We start from the raw sequence: 9,776 nt of genomic DNA, 5'->3' as shown, positions 1-9,776 counted from the left end.
TGTTTCAAAAATGAGTGCCTAGAATATAGTAGGAATGTGCTGTAAATTATATCATTGTCATTGGCATCAATGGCCCAGGGACGAGTAGCCATCAGTGATATAAATGTTGTTCCCTTTGGGTAAGGGCCCTGTGTCTTTTTAACAAACTGGATATTTGAGGAGAACAGATTTTTTAAAGTTATTTTTAAGATAAAATTAAAATAAAAAAGCAACTGAAGGAAAACTCAGATTGAGATTTAAAAATAAAAAATTAACAGGTGAGCGAATAGGTATGTTAAGTGTACATTCCTCTTCCATTCTCTGAAATAACTCATTTAAAAAAAGGCACAAATTCCTTTCTTCCTAGTTCTTTTTGGTATTTTCCAAAAGGGAGGAAATGAGTTCTAGTTTTTCAATTTCCTTCTGAGTGCTTTTCTCCTCCATTTGGTTGTGGGTACAAATACCGAGGCAGTTTTGCTCATTTCAAGCAACAGGCTCCAGGATTCCGCCATTGTTCAGGAAGAGGACTGATTGCCTGCCGCTCCATTCAAGGGCTTAACCAAGAAAAGCCATTGGGATGAGGCACCTTCCAGCCGTGCTTACATCCCAGTGCAGGCATCCGTGTGCTGTGAGCCAGCTGTATACACAAGTACAGAGAGGGTATTGCTTTGAAAACCTCATGGGGGAAATGGAGGTAAGGCAATGGGAGCCTTATCAGACAGAATTCTGTTCTTGTTCGAGTTCTGTTGCGTTTACCTGAGAGGAAGTAGGCTGAGCTGCAGGAATGACAGCTCCATCTTTGGGAGAAATAACTTCCTTGTTGTTACCTAAAGTTATAAGAATAGTTAGAGTTGGTGATCTTTCTCCATGTCCTGTTAAAACAAAATAAAAGCCCCATGGTATGTTATCACATTTTTCCTGTCAATAATCCCCTGAGGAAACTATTATTATCTATCTCCCTTGTTTTGTAATTTTAAAATTTATTTTCTTAAAGTCTTTATACAACTATATATTGGATGCCAAGTATATTCCGTGGCATTCTTACCAAAAGTTGAAAATCTCTTTGATGAAAATTATATTTGGGGGGACTGGTGGGGTGGCTAAGCAGTTGATCAGCACTTGCTGATCTCATAAAGGACCCAGGTTCAGTCCCTAGCACCCACAGAGCACACAACCACCTGTAATTTCAGTTCCAGAGGATCCACTGTCCTCTTCTGGCCTCCTCTGGCACTGCAGTCACATAGAACACCCATACACATAAAATAAAAATAAATACATCTTTTTAAAAATACATGTAGGGGTTTTAGGGGTTAGATATTTACTTAGCCCCATTCTTTCAACCTCTATTTTCTTACCCTTCTCCTCCCATGAACCCCACTTGGATCTCTCATAGTTATACTATAAATCGATGATATAGAGAAAGAAAGATAAGATAGAGATAGGGTATAGATGTAGTAATATGTATATAGGGAGATGATATAGATATATTCACAATTTATATATCATCGTAAAATCTAGAGCCCATAAATGAGGGAGGGTATGTCTTAGGTAAAAGTTCAGTAACTTTTCAGAAGTGACATAAATACTAAGGAACAGAACCAAGATGTGTGTGTGTGTGTGTGTGTGTGTGTGTGTGTGTGTGTGTGTAAATGTCCACATGTATGCCCATATTCATGAACATGTGGAGACCAGAGATCAGTGTCTGGAACCTTCTTCAATCACTCACTACCTTATTTTCTGAGGCAAGCTCTCTCTCTTTAATCTCAGAGCTCACTACTGATTAGGATAGCATGAGTGGCCAGCAAGCTCTGGGAGCCACCTGTCTGTCTTTACCCTTCCCCAGGCGGGGAGCTATAGATTCCTGTTGCCATGCAAAGCCTTTATGTGGTTGCTAGGGATCCAATGTCAGATCTTTGTGTTTGCACAGAAAGCACTTTATCAAGTGAGCCATCTCTCTAGCTCTAAGAACCAAAGAAAGTAGATGTATCCAGGATCCAAACTCATAAACTGTACCGCTCCACCTTTCCTCTCCTGGGCTGTCCACTTCCTGCTCTAAGTTGTTGGTCCCCTATCCTGCAGCCTGTCTTCTGCCTAAATCCCTGTCACATCCTTTCTTTCTACTGACCCCTTACACCTGTTTTGTGAGATGTTCTACTTTGTCTTTTCTGGGGATCAGTCCTAAGTAAATGCATATGGTTGACACGAGTACAGCTATACCAAGGATCCAAATACTTAATGGCAACATCAAGCCCTCCCCTGGACCAGGCTTAGGAGCATGGTTAAGCCTTCGCCTATTCCAAATACAAATGTGAGCATTGTGTACCGAAAATATCAACCGCAGTTCTGCTTAGTTACTGCAGGCTGAGACTGCTTCCCCACAGAGTTCAGCTATACATAATAAACCTGCCCCAAGTTTCCCTATTGCAGGTGTGTCTCTACCAGATCACGTGGCCCACCTGGTCCAGCCTTTCTGCACATGCACCTGTTGTTTCTTTATTCCTCATCACCCCGGTGAAGTCAATCCCAAAGCTGTGCAGGTCATGGCAGTCTCTCCAAAGTCATCTTGCAAATACTCTGGCTCTAACCAAACCACATTTGCTGCTCTCTGAAACAATCTATATCTCCGTGTCTTTCTTCTTACTCATGCTGGACCCTGAATGATCTATACCTGCCAAACAACCATCTCTCCCACAAATGGCCTGACCAAAAATAATCAATGGCTACCGTCTATTGAGTCCTTACTTTATCCTAACTTTGTGGGCAACTCTCCCAGCATCGGGTAGGCACTATTATTATTTCAGTTCTATAAATATTGAAATGGAGGTTCAGTCATACCAGAAGCAAGGTCCTAAAGCCATGAGTGGACTGAAGAGGACATGAACGCAATTGGTTAAAGACAGAGTCTGAGTTCCCAGCCACTGTGCCCAGGTGAGCAACGTCATGCCCAGGCTCTCCAGTCTCCAGTATTGTATCGTGTGCACACCACTTTGCTTAGCCCTCTGAGTCTCCTAGAAAAAAAAATTATCCATCAGCCTCTGCTTGCCAGAGGTCCCACACTGTGCCTCTGTTGCAGAAATTACTCCACTCTGTTTCATTTTTGGCTGTGTCTCTGGCCCATCAGATTCACTCTGCTGGAGGCCATGGCGTTCATCTTTGTGTCCCCCATGAGCCCAGTGCCATATCGGAAGCTCAGCAGGAGCTGCCTTGACATGTACTGAATTCACTGAATGGCTGTTTATTGAACTCCCACAGAAAGAATCTTGCCCTTGCCCACAACTCCCCGGAGTAATTGTTTTTATCCTTTTTTAGTTCCCACCCCCCTTTGAGAGTCTGATGGAAGTCGTGCATCTTTACAACAGAAAAAAAAAAATCAGCCACCAATAAAATTCTCCATCCTTCTTTAGGTGGCTCAGAATCGGGGTTCAGAGTCTAATTGGTTTCAATTCAATTACTAGTGAATTGAATGGCTTTTTATACTTTAAAATCTTTTTTTTTTCAAATTATAAATGTCTAACTCAAGCTACCTTGAATAGGAGGAAAAGTTCACTTTGTTTTTGTTGAGCATGATGTGCCCTGCAAACAGTGAAACAACAACAAAGAAAATACAACAATGACTAAGGCTCTCTGAAGCAAACAGAACCAGATACTCCAATGCTACCAGCATAAGGTTGTCTCTGCAGCTCTAGTCTTTGAAAGCAGCCTCCTTCCCAGTGTAGGCAGGCTGTAATCACAGCTCACTACTGGAGGGAAGGTCACCCCTCCTGCCTTACCCATAATTAAAATAATTATAATTATAATACTACTACTACTACTAATAATAATAATAATAATTCTGGAAGGTTCTAATTGGTTCATGTGAGCGACATATGGACTCCAAGAGGATTGGTTGTTGGAAGTAAACCTCCAATGAATGGAAACATCTTTCCAGAACTGAGGCCTAGAAGGACAGCATGCTACTTTCTCTCTTACAGATAGTCACAAGCTGTCCCCTGCAGACTCAGGCAGACAGCATGCAAACCTCTCTCACCCCAGTGTATTCCCCAGCTTTTACTTCAGCACCATCAGACTTGCCTGCTCCATATTGCATCTTTTCAGTTCCCAATCTTTCATTTTTAACAGACTAGGCATCCAGTCTCCCTGGGAGAGGACTTAGTTTAACCATCTCTCATGACAATGAGTCAAAATTAGTTTATCTAACAGAATTCTACCGTTTGTTTATATTCCACATGTTAGACCTGAATGCTACTAACCTTTAGAGGTAGGAGAGCCCAGCCCTGTTATCTGATCCCTTGTAAATAGCTGAGGACATTGAGGCCTCAAATCAGCAGAACTACATCTGCACGCATGTGAGAATCAAGGCTCAAGATGGAACTGAAAGGTTGCAAAGCTCCCAATCCATTTATCTTCTTGAATGAAGTACCAGAAGAAAACTTTGCTTTGTACCAGGCCCAGTGGTGTTTGCCAGTACACTACCTGGGTTGTTTCTTCTCTCAGACAAGCCTTCATTTCAATATCGTAATACAAATACAGAGAAGCCAGTGTAATGGAATGTGGGTATTACAGGTGTTAGGAGCATGGGCTTCAGGGCCACACATTTTTAGTGTCACGTGTAAGATCCCCTTCTTGTATATTGAACAGATACTTAACATTTCTGGGGTCTCTGTGTCCACGGTTATAAAACGGCACTGCCCCATAAGGCAGCATTCCCATCTAGTGTTGTCTGGGGGTTTGTTACGCTGTCAGTAACAGGCCCCAGATACTCAGTGATTGCATCTAGTACACTGGTTTTGGAAGAATAAATTAAGTCATAAAATCCATGAGAAAAGTTTCTGATCCAGAGTAAGCAAAAAGCCTACAAACTGAAATTGCAAACACTGAGGCTGTCCTAAAGGAAAAGACAATAAAATTAAGTCATTTTCTAGACTCCAGGAAATTCAAACGTTAAACCCATATTCACTCATCAAAGTTTGTGCCACAAGCTCTCTTCTTGTACGAGACCTTTCAGTTGGCTCCTGTCATATATATTACCTGTTGTCACTGAGATGGTCATCCCTAATGATTGCAGGACTGCAGGTTGCAATAATAGCTTCATGGAAACTCAGAGATCAGTAGCTACAGTAGAGCCTCCAGCTTTTGTTTTGCAGAGTCATCTGGTCAGAGATACACAATTTATTTGCACTATTTTTTTTAAATAAAACTGTAGTTTTAAGCATATTAATTGAAAAAAGTCACTTTTCTTTCTGACCTTTGAAAGTGTAAGAAGAAATAAGGAGAATTGGCTTTAAGATGAAATCTGTTTTGAACTAAAGGTTATTCCATTTTTATGTGCTTTGTTGAAGTGCAAAATGCTTTTTTGTACCATTGTTAAATTATTCACCACTCCCTGCCTTTCTGGGGTGTCATTGTAGAGCCAAATAGATGTCTCTGTATGGGATAAAAAATCAGTCAATGCTGAGTCAATTCAGGGAGCAAACACGTTTTAAATAATAGCACATTACCATTATTTGACATCTATTAAATATCAAAAGATGGTCGAGAATATCTATTATTTGGTGAGATTTCTGAGGAACATTGAATGTATGCTAAGCCTAGTTTGAAGACAATTCTTGATCCAAATTTCTTGGAACAGCACAGAAACTGGACAGGAATTAAAAAACACCTGTGGGCAGAGAGGAGGAGGATGGTAATGTCATAGCCCAGCAACCTGTACTGGCCCTACATTCATTCTGTTCATGGTTTCTTTCATCTTAAGAGTCATTCCTATAGGGGATTTTCAGAGGGGAAACTAGGAAAGGGGATAACATTTGAAATGTAAATAAAATATCATATATATATATATATATATATATATATATATATATATATAAAACCAATAAAAAAGAGTCATTCCTCTTACAGGATGAGAAAACTGAAGCCCAAATGACTAAGAATTTGCTCATGTCACGTGCCTGGAAGAGATCAGCTCCTTTCTACTCATCTCCCTTAGGCAACTGCAACCCCTAGCTTCATCTTGCTCCCTACAGAGCCATTCATCTGTGGAAAATGCTGCGACCTATCCACTCCAAATCAAAAATGTTTTATTGCCTTGGAACACACAGGACACCCTCATGAGCCCCTGCTGTCTTCAGCTCAAAACAATTCTGTAGCTCCAAATGTTCAAACACACACAAATTGGAAGGAAAATGGGCAGGTGATTTGTCATTAATTTCTGCCACCTGTTTCTGGTATTAGTGGAATTACAGCAATTTCATGTATCAGAAAAGTTATTTTCAAATAAAGTGAGTCAGATCTGCCTCATTCATCTCTCCACGGGCCACAGACTCCTGCAGTTATTATGTTGAGGCTTTGCTGTGTCTTGATATCAGCATTTGGAACTAACCCTAACGTGATTAAAACTGAAGGCAGACTCTGTCAGAGTTGATGAGCAGGGAAATGGAAGCCAGTGGGAGAAGCTTACACAGTCATCTTCATTCCACAGTCACACAAAGCATTCTGGCTCTCTCTCTTGAGAAGAGGAATCTATAGCATGCGTGTTAGGACCAACGGACAGCTACATTTGATGTCAGCTTAATTTAGGCCTGAACCTAACTCAAAGGAGCAATACACTTAATAGAAAAGATTGGACTGTGTGTATAGTGCAGGATACCTGAATTGTAAGCAGAGAACACAGCCACTCAAATGATGTGGCAAGAGGCTTCTGTCTAGATATATCTGTCTAGGAAAAAAGCTGCTGCCCTAGTGCCTGGAATTCCACAATTGGAAAACCAGTTGTGCTTAGACATTTTCCCACCTGCCATTCTTGTCTCCTTGCAAACACAGAACCTGGAGGCCGTAAGCATAATACCAGTAAAATGGTAAAATCAGTAACGATATGACATTCTTGTGATGACTGGGAGAGAGACCTCAGCATCCCTGTGGCACTCTGGGCACTGTGGTGGTCAAAGAAGTATGAGAGAGGAAGACAGAAGTGGGCCAACTAGAGCACACCAAGTGTACTCACTTGGTGGTAGAGTTCAAATGAAGAGATCAGGGGACCCATGAGGTACCTCAGCAGGAAAAGCGCTTGCTTCTCAAGCCAGATGTCTTCAGTTCCATCCCTGAAATCAATGGTGGGAGTAGAACCAATTCCCCAGAACTATTCTCTGATTTCACACATGCACCCTGGCACATGGACACCTGTACTTGAAGACAAATATCACGCAAACAAAAAAATGATGATGATGGTAGTGGTAGTGGTGATCAAATACACACATGATGATGATGATGAGGAAGAGGAGGAGGGCAACGATGATGGTGATGATGGTGAAGTGAACATTGTTTTCTTATAAAAAACATTTAATTGAGGCTGGCTTACAGGTTCAGAGGTTCAGTCCATTATCATCAAATTGGGAACATGGCAGCATCCAGACAGGCATGGCACAGGCAGAGCTGAGAGTTCTATGTCTTCATCTAAAGGTTGCTAGTGGAAGATTGACTTCCAAGGCAACTAGGATGAGGATCTTAAGCCCACACCCACAGTGACACACCTACTCCAACCAGGTCACACCTATTCCAACAAGGCCACACCTCCAAATAGTGCCACTCCCTGGTCCAAGAATATACAAACCATGACATTCCATTCCCTGGTCCCCATAGACTTGTCCAAACACATGAGTCTGGGGGGAGGGGATACTTAAACATAGCATAATGCAAAATGCAGTTAGTCCAACTTTCAAAGTCCTCATGGTCTATAGCAGTCTCAACAATGTTAAAAGTCCAAGCTCAAGGTTAATCCCCAAAGAAAGACAGAAAACCAGTTGAGCAAACTCCAAACTCTGCATCTCCATGGCTGATGATGTTAAAGTGGTCTTCAGATCTCCACTCCTTTTTCATCTTTGTTAACTGCAACAAACTTCTTTTTCCTGGGATGGTTCCATTCCCTGTTAGCAGCTTTCCTCAGCAGGTATCCCAAGGCTTTGGCATCTTTAACATCTTTAGGTCTCTAAGGCAAGTTCAATGTTACAACTTCTTGTTTCAGGAGCCCAGAAGATCATGTGTGGATTCCAGAAGTGAACATTTTTAAAAATTAGATATAAAAAATATGAGATTAGGGCTGGGGAGATGGCTTATTATGGTGAAGTGCTGGCTGTGTAAGCATGAAGAGCTGAGTTCAAATCCCCAGAATTCACGTAAAAACCAGACATACTAGCACATCTGTAATCACAGCACTCCTGCAGCAAGATGTGAAGGGGAGAGAGAAATATCTCTAGGAGCCCATCTGCCAGCTAGCATGGTTCATGCAGCAGTGAACCATAAACCCTGTCTCAAATAGGCTTGGAATGAGAATCTGCACACACAGTGGTCCCCTGACCTCCACATGTGACTTGTGGCACACATACACCTCTGCATGCACACACACACATAGAGGGAAAGAGGGAAGAGACAGAGAGACAGTGAGATTTTAAAAGATAAGAGTAGCAACAAATAATGTGGGTATCCATCTACAGGTAAGATATTAATTAGTAAAAAATATTAATATGACTGTGTATAAAAATTACATCAGTAACATTTCTCCTTCCATGGCATCTTGTAACAGAAAATAAATAATAATTTTTCCTATGGAAGAAAGTGATTTTATGACATTCTCTTTACTTGCGCACACACAGAATGACATTTGTGATTTATTGTGAGACTGACTCTCCCTGTTTTGTTTCAACAGCTCCGATCTCAGTTGTTAAACTCTACATAAAAGCACTGGATAAACTAACTCTACAACAGTTCCTCACAAGCTCCTTGGAAACCATCCTTTCTGCTTGCTCAGCAGGCTTTTGTTGAGGACTTCAGAGCCTGAGACTTACCGCTGACAAAGCTCTTGTCAGGCCCATCCCATCACAAATTTGTCCCCACCACTGTGCCTGCCAACCCCAGCTTTGATCCCATGTGTAGTGGCTGTCTGGGGGAGGGGGCGGGGATCCTAGGCTGAGATGCCATCAAAGTCTCTGCCTCTTCATGTTCAGAGTTTGTTAGATGGAAGAGTTTGAATTGTTCATCTGCGCTTTCGGTTCCGAACGTCAAGCATCTGGTGTTTGATTGTGTGTTGCCGGCTTAGATCACAATCATCTTCAAACATTGTGATGGCAAGTAGATCTATGTGTGAGGAAGCGTGTCTTCCTGCTGGTAAATGTCTCCTTAGCTTTGATAAAAGGTGTGGAAGACACCTCAAATTGCCAAGGAAAGCAGAGGCTCGTGGATGCTTTGGCTTTCTAAGGAGCCTGAAAGATAACGCAATTCCATTTCCAATCTAATTCGCCTCTCTCTGTTGGCAAATGGAAAAAATCTAATGCTGAGAGAGGAAGTGGATATTCCCGGCTACTGATCTGTTAGGTAGACAGCCGGAGGACCCGAATCAAACTTCTAACTCCAGTCCATGGCTTGGTGGCCTTATCTCAAGCAGATCAAGCTTTGTGGCTGGCACGTGTCAGTCTGAAGCTGCTGCTGGGACACTGCCAATTAAAGGGAGTGGTGATAGCTTGTCCCGGAAGCTTCATAATTGTTTTCAGTCCACACTGTAGGGGATTAGTGAGTCGGTATCCTCAGATGATGTTGGTTGCAGCTCTTTTTGCCTTGAGACCAATACAACTTATCTGAAATAACAGAAATTAAGTACAGATGTAGATCTGGGAAGTTTTCAAGTGAGGGAAGAAATTCTACCTCAAAATTAAAAGTTAGGAAGCCTGTAAAGAATGAGGTAGGGTCTGAGGAGACTGCTTCGTTGGTTATGTATTTGCCATGCAGACAAAAGGAACTGAGTTTGACCT

Source organism: Mus caroli, unplaced genomic scaffold, assembly GCF_978045245.1.
Source record: "Mus caroli unplaced genomic scaffold, Mus_caroli_1 scaffold_11, whole genome shotgun sequence".
Lineage (NCBI taxonomy): Eukaryota > Metazoa > Chordata > Mammalia > Rodentia > Muridae > Mus > Mus caroli.
Note: the sequence above shows the minus strand (reverse complement) of the source record.